The following is a 16,334-nucleotide window of genomic DNA, read 5'->3' on the forward strand; positions in this document are numbered from 1 at the left end:
GCAGGGAGCCTGATGTGGGACTCGATCCCAGGACTCCAGGACCACGCCCTGGGCCGAAGGCAGGCACTAAACCGCTGGGCCACCCAGGCGTCCCATATCCCAGCACTTTTATTTATTTATTTTTTTAAGATTGATTGATTGAGGGCAGCCCCGGTGGCGCAGCGGTTTAGCGCCTGCCTGCGGCCCGGGGTGTGATCCTGGAGACCCGGGATCGAGTCCCACATCGGGCTTCCTGCGGGGAGCCTGCTTCTCCCTCTGCCTGTGTCTCTGCCTCTCTCTTCGCTCTCTCTGAATGAATAAATAAATAAATCTTTAAAAAAAAAAAAAAGATTGATTGATTGATTGATTTCAGACACACGGGGGAGAGAGAGAGAGAGAGAGAGAGAGAGAGAGGCAGAGACACAGGCAGAGGGAGAAGCAGGCTCCCTGCATGGAGCCCAACGTGGGACTCAATCCTGGATCTCCAGGATCACACCCTGGGCCGAAGGCAGAGCTAAACCGCTGGGCCACCAGGGCTGCCCTCCCAGCACTTTTAAATGGATTACATAAATGCCAGTTTCTCAAGAGGGTCTGGGAGGGGGGAAAATACATTCCTCAAATGCCCTTTGCATCAATTTTACCATCTTGGTAATTTTACCATCATTACATCTTTGACAAATGCTCCTTATCCAATTGTATGAGAGTGATGCTTTTAGCTTTCTTTCTTTTTTTTTTTTTTTTTTTAAGATTTTATTTTTCTCTGTAATCTCCACGGCAACATGGGGTTCAGACTTACAACCCTAAGATCAAGAGTCCCATGCTCGGGACACCTGGATGGCTCAGGTGATTTGAGTCCCACATCCAGCGCCCTGCATGGAGCCTGCTTCTCCTTCTGCCTATCTCTCTGCCTTTCTCTTCTGTGTCTCTCCTGAATAAATTAATAAAATCTTTAAAAAAAAAAAGGGGGGGGGGAGTCCCATGTTAAACTGACTGAGCCAGCCAGGTATCCCGACAGCTTTAGCATTTTTTTAAATTTTGTATTTATTTATTCATGAGAGAGTCACAGAGAGAGAGAGAGAGAGAGAGAGGCAGAGGGAGAAGCAGGCTCCATGCAGGGAGCCTGGAACTCAACCCCAGGTCTTCAGGATCACGCTCTGGGCTGAAGGCGGTCCTAAACCACTGAGCCGCCAGGGCTGCCCAGCTTTAGCATTTTGGAAACAACACTTTGACACCTATCTCCCAGCTCAGGGTGCCTCCTCCCCCAACTCGACCATCAGGTCTGGGCTGAAAAGGGGTCAAGACCTAGGTCTCCCTGGATATTGACTCCCCCACCACTGCTCCCAGGGCAGAGTCACTGCCCAGCCCACTCTGATCCATGGAGCTTGGAGGTCACTCCCGGTCCAGTTCCCCACAGACAGCTCCCTGACCTACATCTACCAGGGGATGTCCAGCTGCCATTAGGAGGCAGGTTCAGGCTGAACACCCCCCCCCCCCAGCAATTTTGTCTCAGGGGCCCTGGGGAGCTATGGATGGTATTAGGTTGAGAGAAAACAGGCATGCCTATTGTATCCCCAGGACCCAGCACAGCCTACAGTGGCCCTCCCCGTGTCTGTCAATGCCAGTGTGTGCTGGCCACGGAGCCAGGAGACCACCTTGTTGGAACACCTCTTTCAATGTCCCTGAAACCACTCTAAGACCAAGTGTGGCCAGTCCCAAGCTGGGCAATACCAGGGCATCACTCCCCAACACACTTGCCAAATGCCACCCTCTTACCCATCTGAGTGACCAACTCTGCTTGTTGGGACCAGTTCCACCTCACAGCCTAGAATTCCCTCTCCTCTCCCCTCCAAATTCTACCTACTTTTAAAGCCTGGCTTAATCCTCCCTGCTCTGAGAACCACCACTTCCAGTCTCCTTTCCTCTAACCCAGCCAGAACATGGTCCACAGTCTCCTGCTCTGGACCTCCAATTTGCTTTTCTTTTTATTTTATTTATTTGAGAGAGAGAGAGAGAGCGAGCGCAAGAGCAAGGGGAGGTAGGGGAGAGGGAGAGGGAGAAACAGACTCCCTACTGAACTGGGAGCCTGATGCGGGGCTCCATCCCAGGATCCTAAGATCATGACCTGAGCCCAAGGCAGATGCTTAAGCAACTGAGCCACTCAGGCACCCCAGGACCCCTGATTTGGAGGGAGGCTGGAGCCCCTGGCCATCAGGCTAACACAGATAAGGCTAGTTCAGTTGTAATTTGACCACATAAATATATAATAACCGACAGTTATTAAACCTATATTGACTTTTAAATTTAAAATAATTTTTAGAAAAAAAAATAATAGTAATTTTTAGGGCAGCCCAGGTGGCTCAGCGGTTTAGCACCGCCTTCAGCCCAGGGAGTGATCCTGGAGACCCGGGATGAAGTCCCACGTCAGGCTCCCTGCATGGAGCCTGCTTCTCCCTCTGCCTGTGTCTCTGCCTCTCTCTCTCTGTGTCTCTCATGGGTAAATAAATAAATCTTTGGGAAAAAATAATAAATAAATAAAATAAAATAATTTTTAAAGATTTTGTTAATTCATTCATGAGAGACACAGAGAGAGGCAGAGACATAGGCAGAGGGAGAGGCAGGGTCCCTACGGAAAGCCTGATGTAGGACTCGATCCCAGGACCCTAGAATCACAGGATCACTCCCTGGGCCTAAGGCAGATACTCAACTGCTGAGCAACCCAGGCGCCCCTACTTTTTAAATTTTTTATTATGATTTTACTAATTGAGGTAGAGAGGGGCAGAGGGAGAGAGAGAAGCAGCCTGACTTGAGGCTCCACCCCAGGGCCCTGGGATCAGGACCTGAGCTGAAGGCAGATGCTTTACCGACTGAGCTACCCAGGCACCCCTGTATTGATTCTTATTATGATTTTTTTTATTATGCCTTTTTTAAAGGCAGTATTTTTTCTTTTTCCTTTCTTCTCCTTCTTCTTCTTTTTTTGGGGGGTGGGTGGTAAAAGGGCTTCTAAACAGGTTTGAGGGGATCCCTGGGTGGCGCAGCGGTTTGGCGCCTGCCTTTGGCCCAGGGCGCGATCCTGGAGACCCAGGATCGAATCCCACGTCGGGCTCCCGGTGCATGGAGCCTGCTTCTCCCTCTGCCTGTGTCTCTGCCTCTCTCTCTCTCTCTGTGTGACTATCATAAATAAATAAAAATTAAAAAAAAAAAAAAAACAAACAGGTTTGAGGGATCCCTGGGTGGCGCAGCGGTTTGGCGCCTGCCTTTGGCCCAGGGCTCGATCCTGGAGACCCGGGATCGAGTCCCACGTCGGGCTCCCTGCATGGAGCCTCTTCTCCCTCTGCCTGTGTCTCTGCCTCTCTCTTTCTCAATCTCTCTCTCTCTCTCTCCCTGTGTGACTATCACAAATAAATACAAATTAAAAAAATAAATAAATAAACAGGTTTGAGGCAGAAGGCCCCTAGTCCAGGACCGTCCAACCCCGCCCAGCTTGGCTACGCAGGCGCATCTCCAGCGCCACCTGGCGGCGGCCAGGAGCCCCGCAGCCCCATCCGGAGATGGCGCAGGGTCCCTGCGGGCTGCCGAGTCTTGGGTGGGGTCCTCTCCTCTCCCGCGCCTCAGAGTAAGCCCGCTGTATCTTTTGTCTTGGTAGTCGCGGACAGCTTCCCTAAAGAGGCACGTGGGAGCTCGACCGTGCAAAACAATTGTTAATTCGCCTTCTCAGTCCAGCCGCCCCTGGGTTGCAAGAGCCAGAGTGTGGTCTTGCCCTGAATGAGGTGCACTGGGTGGACAGCCCGCAGGGGCCGCTAACTCCAGCATGCCTCATTCTTGGGGTCTTTATACCATTTTATCCATTGGAAAACTGAAGCTCAAAAAAATAAATAATAAATTTAAGAAAAAAAAACTGAGCCTCAGTTCTTAGAATATTAGTGCCGCTGCCCTAGTCCTCTCAAGCCTGCCCCAGCCTGGGTGAGTGTGGGGGCTTTGCACACACATACCGAAATGCCCCGTGTGCCACCAGGGAATCTGTGATCACCACTGAAGCCCTGTTTCTTGTACAATTCCCTTTATTTAGAGGAAGGGGGTTGGTCCCCGAGAGAACCTGAACCGGCTGAGTCACGCAGGGAGTCCAGACCCAGCCAACTCTGTCCATCCAGCCCCCTTCCAAAGGCCTGGGTCCCCGAACTAAAAACAGCCGGCCCCCACCCCGCCAGTTCCCTCCAGTCGGCCTCACCGACTGCCAAGGCCGGGGATGGAGGGGCCAGGAGGGTGGGCGGAAAGCCCGGCCCCCGGCCCCTCCCCAGGTCAGGTTTCCAGCTCCCCTACTAGTTCCCTAAGTCCTCAGGCTGCGTTCCCCCCGCCGCCCCCGCCGGGGCTGAGGCCGAGGCCCCCCGCAGCCCGGGGCGGGTGGGTGGAGCACTTGGGCGCGGGGATGCTCCGCGGCCCGCGAGAGCTTGGGGGTGGGGCCTCCGCGCGGGCAACGCCCCTCCCCAGCCCCTTTGGAGCATCCTCCCACCCGCCCCCAGCTCCCGGGAATTCCGCTGAGTCACTTCCGAGGCTGCAGCGGCAGCCCCAGAGGGAACAATGAGAATCCTTCCATTCCCTAGGCAGCGGCCCCGCGCTCACCTGAAGACCCGCCCGGGTCTTGTCTACAGGTCGCATCGTGGCCAACGAGGCCAAGCCCACCTTATCCCCTGCGGTTCTCTCCCAGCCACCCTGGTGGCCCCGTAAACCCCTGCCTCAGGGCCTTTGCACTAGCTTGTGCCCTCTGACTGGCACACTCCTCCCCGGGCACCTGTAGCCCGCACAGCCTTCCCACGGCCACTGTCGAGGCATCTGCTCCTGCGGGGATGCGTCAGAGAAGAGCCACGGGGCAGCTGCCAGCCTCACCCGCAGGTGCTCGGATGGGCAGTTGGATTGGAAACGCTGCAAACTGCAAACCGGGAGCGCCACGTGCTGCGTGGTGCAAGTGGGCAGGTGTGTGCGTGATCGCGTGGCTGTGTGCTAGGCTGCCCGTGCGCAGCGTGGGCACAGGCGCGCCGAGCGGGCTTCCCGCGAATTCCCGGCCAGCCCGCCATTGTCTCCGGGCTCCAAGCCCACCCTTCACCGTGAGGCTCGGGCTGGGGGGCTGCAAACTACGCTTCCCACAATCCCTGGTCGCCTCCGGAATTCCTGCTACGGTCGGCCAATTAGAGCCGCCGGGACTCTTAACCTTTCGGGTGCCGGGGACCTTGCGGTCGCTTTTAGCATCCGAGGGTAACAGGGACCACTTCTCAGAATCATGATTTTTTAAAAAAATGTTGAAGCCTTTAAGTTGCGTTTTTACTGCATGCTGCCTTTTTAAAATTGTAAAAAGCGCAACATGAAATTTCCCATCGTAAACAATTTTAACTTTGGAGTTTAGTAAGTATTCACTCTGTTGTGAAACAGCACTCCAGAACTCTCACTCGGCAAATCTGAAACTCTGTACCCTTTAAATTCTCCTTTCCCCCAACCCCCCTGGTAATCACCCTTGTACTTTCTGTTTCTGAGTTTAATGACTTTAGGTATGTCATTCGAGTGCAGTCACACAGTATTTGTCCTTTTTTGGCCGGCTTATTCACTCAGCATAATGTCCTCAAAGTTCATCCGTGTCCTAGCATGTGTCAAAATTCCCTTTCTTTGGAAAGTGGAATTATATGTCATTGCATGTACTCATTTATCCATTCACCATGGACAGACACTTGGTCAGAATGATGTGTGCTTTTTTTAATGATTTATTTATTTATTTTAGAGAGAGTGAGAACACAAGCGGGAGGGGCAGAGGGAGAGGGAAAGATAGTCTCAAGCAGACTCCCCACTGAACTCGGAGGCTGACTGGGGTCTTGACAACCCAATCACAACCCAAGCTAAAACCAAGAGTCAGATGCTTAACCCATTGTATTACCCAGGCATCCCTGGAATGATGCTTTTATTTTTTAAAAAGATTTTACTTACTTATTCGAGAGAGAAAGAATTGGATCAAAGCAGGGGAGAGGGGGAGAGGGAGAAGCAGACTTCCTGCTGAGTGGGGAGCCTGATGGGGGGCTTGATCCCAGGACCCTGGGATCATGACCTGAACCAAAGGCAGACACTTAACCAACTAAGCCACCCAGGCGCCCCTGAATGATGCTTTTATTTATTTATCTTTAAAGATTTATTTATCATGAGAAACACACACACACACAGAGGGAGAGACACAGGCAGAGGGAGAAGCAGGCTCCTCACAGGTAGCTGGATGTGGGACTAGATACCAGATCCTGGGATCACGCCCTGAGCTGAAGGCAGACAATCAACCAGTGAACCACCCAGGCGTCCCTGAATGATGCTTTTAAATTCATGAAGTAAAAAAATAATAATAATAATAATAAATAAAAATAAATAAATAAATAAATTCATGAAGTAAAATGCATGTATTACAAAGGAAACTTTTTTGATTACAGTTGTTAACAAGTTGAAAGTATAAATGTGTTGATTCAGTAACCAATATATGCATTAACTTTATTACTGCCTTAAATAACGCCTCAAGCCTAGAGATTCTACACTATGGGGGTTCCATTCGGGTTTCCGTCCTGCAGACCTCAGGTTTTCTCATTATATCGTTCAAGTGAAAAGGTAGTGGCGCCCAGCTCTTCATTCCTAAGAACACCACGATCTGGTTAGCTTCCATCAAAAACTACTGCAGGTCAGTACTTTGTGGAAACACCTCCATCTCTGTGTAATTTGCCCACTTGGCCTCTAATACTTAAGAGTCCCAGCTCAGCCTCTGCCACTAGAGGTGCCATCAGCCCCCTGAGATCAGGAGCCCACCTCAGGGGAATATCACCCCCTGATGCCAGCCCACAGAAGGTAGCCTCACATGGATGAGGCTGCTGCCCTACCAATATATTTCTCAAAGCCGTGCAGGTTACACATAAGTCACTCTCTTTGGACCCCTTCCTCTTATCCCTCTGTTGCTCATACCCATAAATCTAGCCCCCCCCCCTACAGGATCACAGTCCACCCCGTTGAGCCTAACACCCCAGACCTCTTCTCCACCCAGAGCCCCTGGGTTCGTTTTTTATTGATAGAAATTAGCAACATTTGTTTTTCATTTGGAGGATAAGCTATTTTCTCCAGGGTCAACCTTGACTTCTGAGCACCTGGGGCATGCTGAAATCTGACCTTCATTCCAGGGTGGTGCTGGGGGGAGCCTGCATGAGGGTCGCTTCAGGCAAGGGTGTTAGGAATCTTCAGCAGGAAAGGTTAGATTCCTCAGGTATGGGAGGAGGGGCTGCTTCTGCCTGCCCAGGAGGCTGCTGCACCCAGAAGCTGAGCTTCAAGTGCATTCACCCAGATGTCCAGACTCAGGGTGCCCAGCCCCACGGTGTAATCGTGTGCATGAAATATGGGGTGCCCGTGTACCCTGGGTACCTCATCTAATAAAGGAGAGATGGGCAGCCTGGGTGGCTCAGTGGTTTAGTGCCGCCTTCAGCCCAGGGTGTGATCCTGGAGATCCAGAATTGAGTCCCACGTCGGGCTCGCTGCATGGAGCCTGCTTCTCTCTCTGCCCCCTCCCCCATCCTCTCTCTGTGTCTCTCATGAATAAATCAATAAAATCTTTAGAAAAATAAAAAAGGAGAGAAATGTCTCCCCCAGTAGGGCTGCTGGGAGACGCAGCCAGACCTCTTGGTGGGTGGGTGATGACTGGGTCCTGGGGTGACTGAGGAGGCTCCTCTTGCTTGGTGCTTTCCCATGGCCTCCTCTTATCCGGCAAGAAGTGAGGCAAAACCTGAAGAGGTGAAGGAGGGTTGAAAATGAGGTGCTGGGGCACCTGGGTGGCTCTATTGGTGAAGCGTCTGCCTTCAGCTCAGGTCGTGGTCTCTGGGTCCTGGGATTAAGCCCTGAATCCATCCGGCTCCCTGCTCAGCGGGAGTCTGCTTCTCCTTCTCCCTCTGCCATTCCCCCCACTTGTGCTCTCTCTCTTTTGTGTAAAATAAATAAATAAATACAATATTTAATAAAAGAAAAGAAAGAAAATGAGGTGCTATGGAGGAGAGTGCCTACGTAGGGTGGCTGGGTGGCACGGGGAGAATCCAGTCACTCCCTAAGGCATGGAATGTAGATGCACCGAGACGCCTAGCGAGGGAGTGTCCCCGCTAGAGGGCACCCGAGAGGTGTGTCTTCCAGCCAGTACCGCCTTCAATCCTGCCCGAACCAGCTGTCAGCACCCCCAGGCCTCCCCCCAAGGGCTCCCTGACTACACAATCTCTCTGTCCATCTCTCTCTTGCTCACACTACCCCCAGACCCTGCCCTTCTCAGCTGTCATCTTGGCCTAGTCATGTAAACTTTCTGCTTTTGGGGGTCTCCCTCCATTCCCCATGTGGGTCACAGAAGGCTTTCACCAGACAGGGCACAGTGCCCATGGTTGGGTTTGTTTGTTTGTTTGTTTAAGATTTTATTTATTTATTCATGATAGACATAGAGAGAGAGAGGCAGAGACACAGGCAGAGGGAGAAGCAGGCTCATGCAGGGAGCCTGACGTGGGACCCGATCCCAGGACTCCAGGATCACATCCTGGGCCAAAGGCAGGCGCTGAACCGCTGAGCCACCCAGGGATCCCCTGTTTGTTTTTTAAGATTTCATTTATTTATTCATGATAGACACACACAGAGAGGCAGAGACATGGGCAGAGGGAGAAGCAGGCTTCTGGCAGGACCCCAGGATCAGGACCTGAGCTGAAAGCAGACGCTCAACCACGGAGCCACTCAGGCGCCCATCTGGGTGTTCAAAATTAGTGGGAGGAAAAGCAGGCTACTGTCCTTTTGCTTTCTCTTTTCTCTTCTCTCTCCTTTCCCGGATGCCCTTTCTTAACCCCTCTTCCCTTCCTCCCCGCACTGTCCTCCCTTCCTTCCCGCAGGCCTGGGTTGCCCACAGCCCTCTGGGGATCTCTGGGCTCTGTGTCCCCAACAGTGTTGATTGGCGGGCACTCACCATCCCTGTGTGTCCTTGTCACCCACAGAGGCTTCCTGAGGATCTAGCCACCTGGAATCCGAGGCCAGGTGACTTGCCGGCCTGTATCCAGCTGGTACGCTGGCCCTGAGCCTCACCTGGAGTGACCCTGGCCCCGGGGACAGGACAGTCAGGACAGGACGGGACAGGCAGGGCAAGTGGTTGGCTGGCCCCATTTGTCAGAAACACAAGCCTTCCCACCCAGGCCAGCCTAGGCCATTGGCCTAATGGAGCTGTGGGCTGAGGACCTTCCCACCCTGGCCCCCCTATCCTAGCAAGTCCTCCCTTCTCCCAGGGTGGCTTAGGAAGAGGGGAGCCCCATAGACCCTTTTGTTGAGCCTAGGGCTCATACTCAGCACTTTGCAGGAATCCCCTCATGTAATTCTCAATAAACTTTTCCCAAGGGGATTATGGATTGCCCCATTGTACAGAAGAAACTGAGGGTTGACCTTGTCCAATTCCAAGCCATTATGCTTTCCTTCCCCTTTCATTGTGAAAGTGAAATATTTCAAATACACAGAAAAGGACAGAGAGGAAGGTAATGTACTCCCAGCCCTAGTCATCATTTTACCATGTTTCCTTCAGTTTTGTTTTCTGAAAGATTTATAGGATATCAGAATCAGTGGACCCCCACCCTTCTCTGCTTCTCCCTGTGCCCCCTCCCACCTCCACCCGGAGCTGTGACAGCAGCTCCCTCCCACCTTCCTATGGCCCCTGTGCCTTCGCGGACACCCCTCTCCGACTATGGGAGTGTCCCGCATGTGCATTCCTTTCTTTTACGGTTCTGTATTGGGGTATAATTTCCATAGAGTGGAGGTCACCGACCTTGAGTGCACAGCCATAGGGCCACCACCCTACATGGTACACTTCCATTCCAGGAAGTCCCCTGCACGAGCCTCCCTGCCTGTCGGGGCCTGCCCCCCCCACCTTTGGACAGCCAGGCAGCGCACCAGGCAGGGGTGCCGCCGGGGTTCTCGCACTGCCCCCCACTGCCAGGCGAGCCCCGCGGTCCGCCCCGCACCCCTGACCCGCCCCTGCCCGGGCGCTCTCCCGGCGCAGCTGGCTCCGGGCTGCGGCTGAGATTTCTGGGCAGCAGCGTGGCCTCCCCCGAGGCGTCTCCGCAGGCGCCGCGCGGACCGGCAGCTCCGGGAGGGGAGGCCAGCGGGGGACGCCCCCCGGGCCCGCGCTCGGCCGTCCCGAGCCGGGGCGTTTCGAAAGGCCCCGCCGCACCTCGGCCCCCTCCCCGGGCCCCTCGGAAAACGGGAAGTTCGGGGAGGAAGCTGCGCGCCGCGCGCCCGGCGGCCCGCGGGCCGGATGACTAAGTTTGGCGGCGCGACCCGCGGCCGCTTGCCTTTTATGGCGGCCTCGTGGGCAGCGGACGTGGCCGGGCCGCGGGGACCGCGCGGGCCGCGCTGGGAGGGGGCGCGCGGCCTCCCCTGAACTCCGGCGGCGAGAGACCGAGGCCGGGGCAGGGGCGGAGCCTCCCGAGGTCACCTAGCGCGGCGAGGTGGAGCCAGATGCCACCCGAGGGCCTCGCTGCGGGCCCAGGGCCCCGGCCCGGACGACTCACCCTGGGGGCGGAGGAGGGAGCACCCGCTGTGCGTCCCGGCGTCCACTGCCCGCCTCTCTGCCCAGCGCAGCCCTGAGGCGCCCCGGGAGGGATGGGAGTGGGTGGGGTGCGGCGCGCTAAGCCCGCGCCGGAGCGGCCGGGAGCTCTGCTTTACATTTGCACCGGCCCCGGAGGGGAAAAGCCTGTCCCCGGGTTAGCAGACCGGGAAACTGAGGCTGTGCGCCAAAGCAACGTGAGCCCGAGGTCACCGGCGAGCCCAGTGACCAATGTGGCCGAGAGGGAGCACCTAATCTCTAGTCTCTGGAGGTATTAAAATGCACTGTACGCGCCCCTCGAAGTATGATGCGTACGCATCTCCCCAGAGCGGAGTTACGGTGTGACCCTGGGCGCGCCGGTGGTTCCCGAGGTTCCCCGCACCCGCCGGGCTGAGGGCCTCAGGCTGTGCAAACGCAAAGTGGGGACAAAGTGCGCGGCGCTGGGGCGGGTGCGGAGGAGGGGATCGCGGTGGGGACGGTGGTCGCGGCAAGGGGGTGGGGGACGCCAGGGCGGGGGCGAGGCGGGGATTCAGGGAACTTCCCCTCCCGGGAGCCCCCCTCCCCCCGCGCCGGGCCGCCGACGGCTCCCCCGAGGCCGGAGGACGTGGGGGGCGGCCCAGGCCGAGCTGCGAGGCCGGGCCTGTGAGCCCAACGCCCCCTCCCCGGGTGCTCCCAAACCTCGCCTTTTATGGAGAGGAAGCGGGGCCAAGTGGGCCGGGCCGGCCGGGGAGGGGGCGGGGAGGGGGCCCGCGGGGAGCTCGGCCTGGCCCGGCCCGGCCCGTGCTGGACACGCTCTGGGAGCGCCGGCTTATCTGCCCGCCGGTACGCAGTCCTGGGACGGGGGAGGCTCGGAGCCGCGGCCACGTGAGCCTGAAACGCGCGGGCCTGGCAGCGCCAGATAATAGCACCCCACCCCACCCTGAGCCACCCCTGAGCCTGAGCCCTGGGCTGAAGGCCGTGCCCAGACCCCCGAGGCTGAGCCGGAGCCCCTGGTCGGGGCTCCACCAACCCAAGCTGGAAGGCTTGTCTGGGGGATGGGTCTGACCATTGCTCACCTGGGGGTGGGGGTCAGGCAGTTACCTACCTGGTGTGTCCAGATGGGCCCTCTCCCCTCTGATTTGCTTAGACCTAGACAACCTGGGAGTGTCTGTCTTGTAGCCCACTGTCTGGACCCAGATTCTGAGCAGATAAAATCCTCCTCCACCCTCGACTGTTACCTCCAACAGCCCTGGCCACTTGGCAGGACAGCATTGATGTGCTGCGGGATGCTGAGAACCCAGTATTCCACTCCATCCGGGTGGTCAGAGTCCACCTGGGGCCCTGGAATGCTGGTCTGAGGCCACCGGGGCTCCAACAATGGGAATGAGCACACAGAGGCTCAGAGATAGCAGGGCATGGCCCAGCGTGGTGCAAAGGTTCTGCTTTTCAGCTCTGGGCCATGTGAACCCCTGACCACAGGACACTGAACACTGGGAATGCTGTCCCTGGTATACCCAAAGGGGTCCCCATGAGTGGCTTATTGTGGGCTGGGATTCTCCTGAGACCTCCAGAAATTCTTAGGCCTCAAAGAGTTGCCAAGGCCTGAGGAGGTGAGCGGCAGACAGTGGGGCTGCAGCAGGGCCCAAGGACTCTGGTCCAGCTCCTGTGCAAAGCGTGACACCTACACAGTCACTTCCTCCTCTGAGGGGACCTGCCAGACCTGGCCATGCATCCTGGCCTTTCTAAAGCAGGGGTGCTGCCAAAATTCCCTAGGCCTTAGTTTTCTGACTAGAACAGATACCTGCCCTCTACCCCCTACCCCCTGACTCCCACCTCCCACCCCCCCCACCCCCACCCCCCCCACCCCCCCCACCCCGGCCCCTAGGCCTAGGGTGATGGTTCAATAAGAGGGTGGGGGCAGGTGTGGGGGGGGTACTTACAGATGCTGAGTTGGAAGGCTGGCACCACACCCAGCTCACCCTCAGGGAAAGGCGGCTGTCATGATTAAGCCTAGATAATGTCTACAAGTGGCCCCAGGGGGACAGAGAGACGCCAGACTCCGGCCTCTGCCCTTTGCTCTTTGGCCTCTGCTTAGGCAGCCCCTGGGAGTGGGCAAGAGGCAAGGCCTAGAAGCTCAATTCATCAGCTGATCCATGAACACCCTGTCCTCCTCCTACACCCGCCCTGGTCCCTCCCCAAAGACGAACGCGGGCAGAGGCCATAGAGAGGCCACAGGCTCCCAGTTCTTCCCTGGGAACATAGATGAATGTTTCTTAGCCCAGCACCCCCATGGGCACTATTCTCTCTCTCTCTTTTTAGATTTTATTTATTTATTCATGAGAGACACACAGAGAGAGGCAGAGACACAGGCAGAAGAAGAAACAGGCTCCCTGAGGGAAGTCTGATGCGGGACTTGATCCCAGGAATCCCAGGAATCCTCTGATCCCAGGAATCCAGGATCATGCCCTGAGCCACCCAGGTGTCCCTATTCTTCTCTTTTAAGTTTTTTTTTTTTTTTTTCAAGTCATGAAAGTAATCTTTGTAACCAATGGGGGGCTTGAACTCATAACCCCGAGATTGAGAGTCTCATCCCCTAGATTGAGCCAGCCAGGCACCCCATGTAGCACCCATGATGCCACCCCATGTGGCACTCTTTTTTTTTTTTTTAAGATTTTTTTTTTTTTTTTTATTCATGAGAGACACACACACACACAGAGAGGCAGAGACACAGTCAGAGGGAGAAGCAGGCTCCATGCAGGGAGCCTGATGTGGGACTGGATCCTGGGATCAAGCTCTGGGCTGAAGGCAGCACTAAACTACTGAGCCACCTGGGCTGCCCCCATGTGGCACTCTGATCCCTCAACACACTCTGGTTCTATCCTCTGGCACACCCATGAAATTTTCATCCCTATTTTATTTTATTTTTACATTTTTCTTTAAGAGCAGATCAATTTGGACAGCCCCGGTGGCTCAGCAGTTTAGCGCTGCCTTCAACCCAGGGCCTGATCCTGAAGACCTGGGATTGAGTCCCACGTCAGGCTACCTGCAGGGAGCCTGCTTCTCCCTCTGCCTGTGTCTCTGCCTCTCTCTCTCTCTCTCTCTCTCTCTCACTGTGTCTCTCATGAATGAATAAATAAATAAAAATCTTTAAAAATAAAAAGAGCAGATCAACTTTATTTTATTGTATTTTCAAGATTTTATTCATCTATTTGAGAGAGAAAGGGAGAAAGAGACAGAGCATGAGGGGTGGGAGGGACACAGGGAGGAGAAGCAGACTCCTTGCTGAGCAAGGAGACCCAAGGACTCATGAAGAGCATCTGGTGGTAAAGGGACAGTCAGTCCCATCCAGGTGACCAACTCATCCAGGTGAGCAAGACTCCGTGCAAAAGTGAGAGAGCTGTGTGTACTGCAGGCAGGTTCCCAGCCTCAACTGTGGACTTTGATTACCAACAACTATAAAATAGTATAATGAGGGGTGCCTGGGTGGTGCAGTCAGCTAAGTGGCTAAGCATCTGCTCAGGTAGAGATCTCAAGGTCATGAAAACAAGCCTGAGCCCTGAGTCCTGCTGCATGCTCAGCACAGAATCTGCTTGAGATTCTCTCTCTCTCTCTCTCTCTCTCTCTCTCCCCCTCTGCCTCTCCCCACCTCAAATAAATAAATCTAAAAAAGAAAATCCAAACCAACAGTATAATGAAAGCTACCCTGCCCACCTCTTGAGGTTGCAATGGGGACAAAAGCAAAATGCGAAGCGTCAGAAAGCAGAAAAAGCATCACAGACACACAGGTTATCATTGTCATTACTATTATAATTGTTCTTACAACCCTAATATTTCTAGTCTTAACGTCTACTCAGCTGGACGCAGAGAGAAATCTGAAATCTGAGGCTTCAGAGTTTGTGTTGGAGTCATCCTGGGCTCTTTCATAATGTGGAACTTTCTGCTGAAGCATCAGAATGGGCCCTGCCCCTCTCCTGCTCCTACACCCTCTATAGCTCCCATTCACCCCTGCAGGACAAAGTCCCAGCTCCAGAGTTTAGGCTAGTTCTCTGAGAATACACCTGCCCCAGGCATTCTGGGTGTCAGCTCTCTCCAGACTTAAGAAGTACTTTCCTGCCCCCTGGGTGAGTCCCAAGGCTACATTCCTGCTGTGTGGACCTGCAGCTGGCTTTCCTTCTCTGGGCCAATGCTGAGGCTGATGAGGTGAGGAAAGGTCATCTCACCAGCTATAGGGGGAGTAAGCACGGCCCTCCAGCTGTCACGGGTGGGGAGTGAGGGGGGCCTGGTTCAGGGTCTAGTTTATAGGTTCCATGGAGTCTCACGGTACTCCCAGGGCTGGGTCCTCGAGGCTGACCCAGTATCTGCGGATTGCCCAACCCCCAGGGGAACCTGTCTCTTGTCCATGTGGGCTCCCGACCCCAAGTGTAACCTAGGTATGTGAGTCTGGGGACTGTCCATGCCCACCTCAGTCTCTCCATCTGTGCAATGGACTTGATTTCAAAGCCCAAGACATTCCTCACAAGGGGTAGGGGCTGACACCCCATCTGACCTCCTTTCTCCCAAGCTGTGTCCTGGGAGGAATAGGGCATAGGGAGGCAGGCCATGCTATGTGGGCTCCCCCCACCCCATGCCCACCCTAACCTGATTCACTTAGTTGGACTCTTTCTCAGTTAGAGGCCTCCATGTACTCTACTGGGTGTTGGCCAGAATGGAAATGCTGCTGAGCCCTGATTTCAAATGAGGCTTCTACAGACTCACTTTCCAAAGCACCCAGCCACACAAGGTGTTTTCAGCTCTCCCAACATACTCTTCTATCAAGACCTCCCTAATTTGTCTCCTATCCAAACTTCAAAGCCCAGCCAAAAAGACCCCTCCTCTGGAATGCCTTGTCAAACCCTCAGGTTGGGTTGACTTTCTTCCAGGTCAGCCCCACACACAGTCAGGATATCAGACAGTGGCTTCCCCTGAGGACCTCTGGAGAACAAGGCTGGAGTCTGACCTGTGACTGTTCTCAGAGGCTGGGTGAGTCAGCTACAGCCTAGAGACCTAAGAACTTCCTATGACACCCCTACTCCCCTCCTGCCAACACCCTCTGGAAGGTGTGAGCCCTCAGGTGGCCAGCCCCTTCCTCCCTAGGCCTGTTCCTCATCAGCTTTGGCAGTCCCGGGACACCACACCCTCCTGGCACAGGATGCTCACACCCTTAAGAGACAACAACGCATCCATTCCTGCCAACTCTGTCCCTTCTGTAGAATACTGGATTCTTCCTCTCTCCCTCCCCTCCTCCCTCCCTCCCTCCCCTCCTCCTCCTCCCTCCCTCTCCCTCCCTGCTTCCCTTCCTTCCTTCCTTCCTTCCTTCCTTCCTTCCTTCCTTCCTTCCTCCTTCCATCTGCAGATGGAAGCTGAAAACTTCATAACCATAAGCTATGAGTTGGGCATCCCGCAGTGACCAAAACAGATATGGTCCTTGCCTATGGATCATGGAGGGAGAAAAGCAAACCTGTAATCACACAGATACACTACATTATCAGCTGTGATAAGCATGACAAAGAAACGCAGGAGGCATAAGAGCCCTGCCCTTGTCTAGGCATCCAGGAGGACTTTCTGGAAGAGGTGACATTTACACTGAGCCTTAAAGGATAAGCAGAATTTAAAGAAGCAAAAAGGATGTGTATCGGAAGAAGGGTCCATTATAGACATCGAGAACAGCATGTGCAAAGGCCCTGAGGCAGGCAGCAGTTTGGTGCTCTAAGGACAAGAGGCCAGTTTGTGT

The 16,334-nt window shown here is 54.8% G+C and overlaps 1 long non-coding RNA gene across 1 annotated transcript; it reads right to left on the minus strand.

Moving 5' to 3' along the window:
* Positions 1–6,378: 6,378 nt before the first annotated feature.
* LOC118354976 (uncharacterized) lies at positions 6,379–10,643 on the minus strand. The gene is made up of 3 exons (XR_004816517.2): positions 10,551–10,643; positions 8,963–9,089; positions 6,379–7,759 (listed from the first exon to the last, which is right to left on the minus strand). It is a non-coding gene; the product is annotated as an uncharacterized LOC118354976 (long non-coding RNA).
* Positions 10,644–16,334: the final 5,691 nt, after the last annotated feature.

This window comes from Canis lupus, chromosome 6 (assembly GCF_003254725.2).
Source record: "Canis lupus dingo isolate Sandy chromosome 6, ASM325472v2, whole genome shotgun sequence".
NCBI lineage: Eukaryota > Metazoa > Chordata > Mammalia > Carnivora > Canidae > Canis > Canis lupus.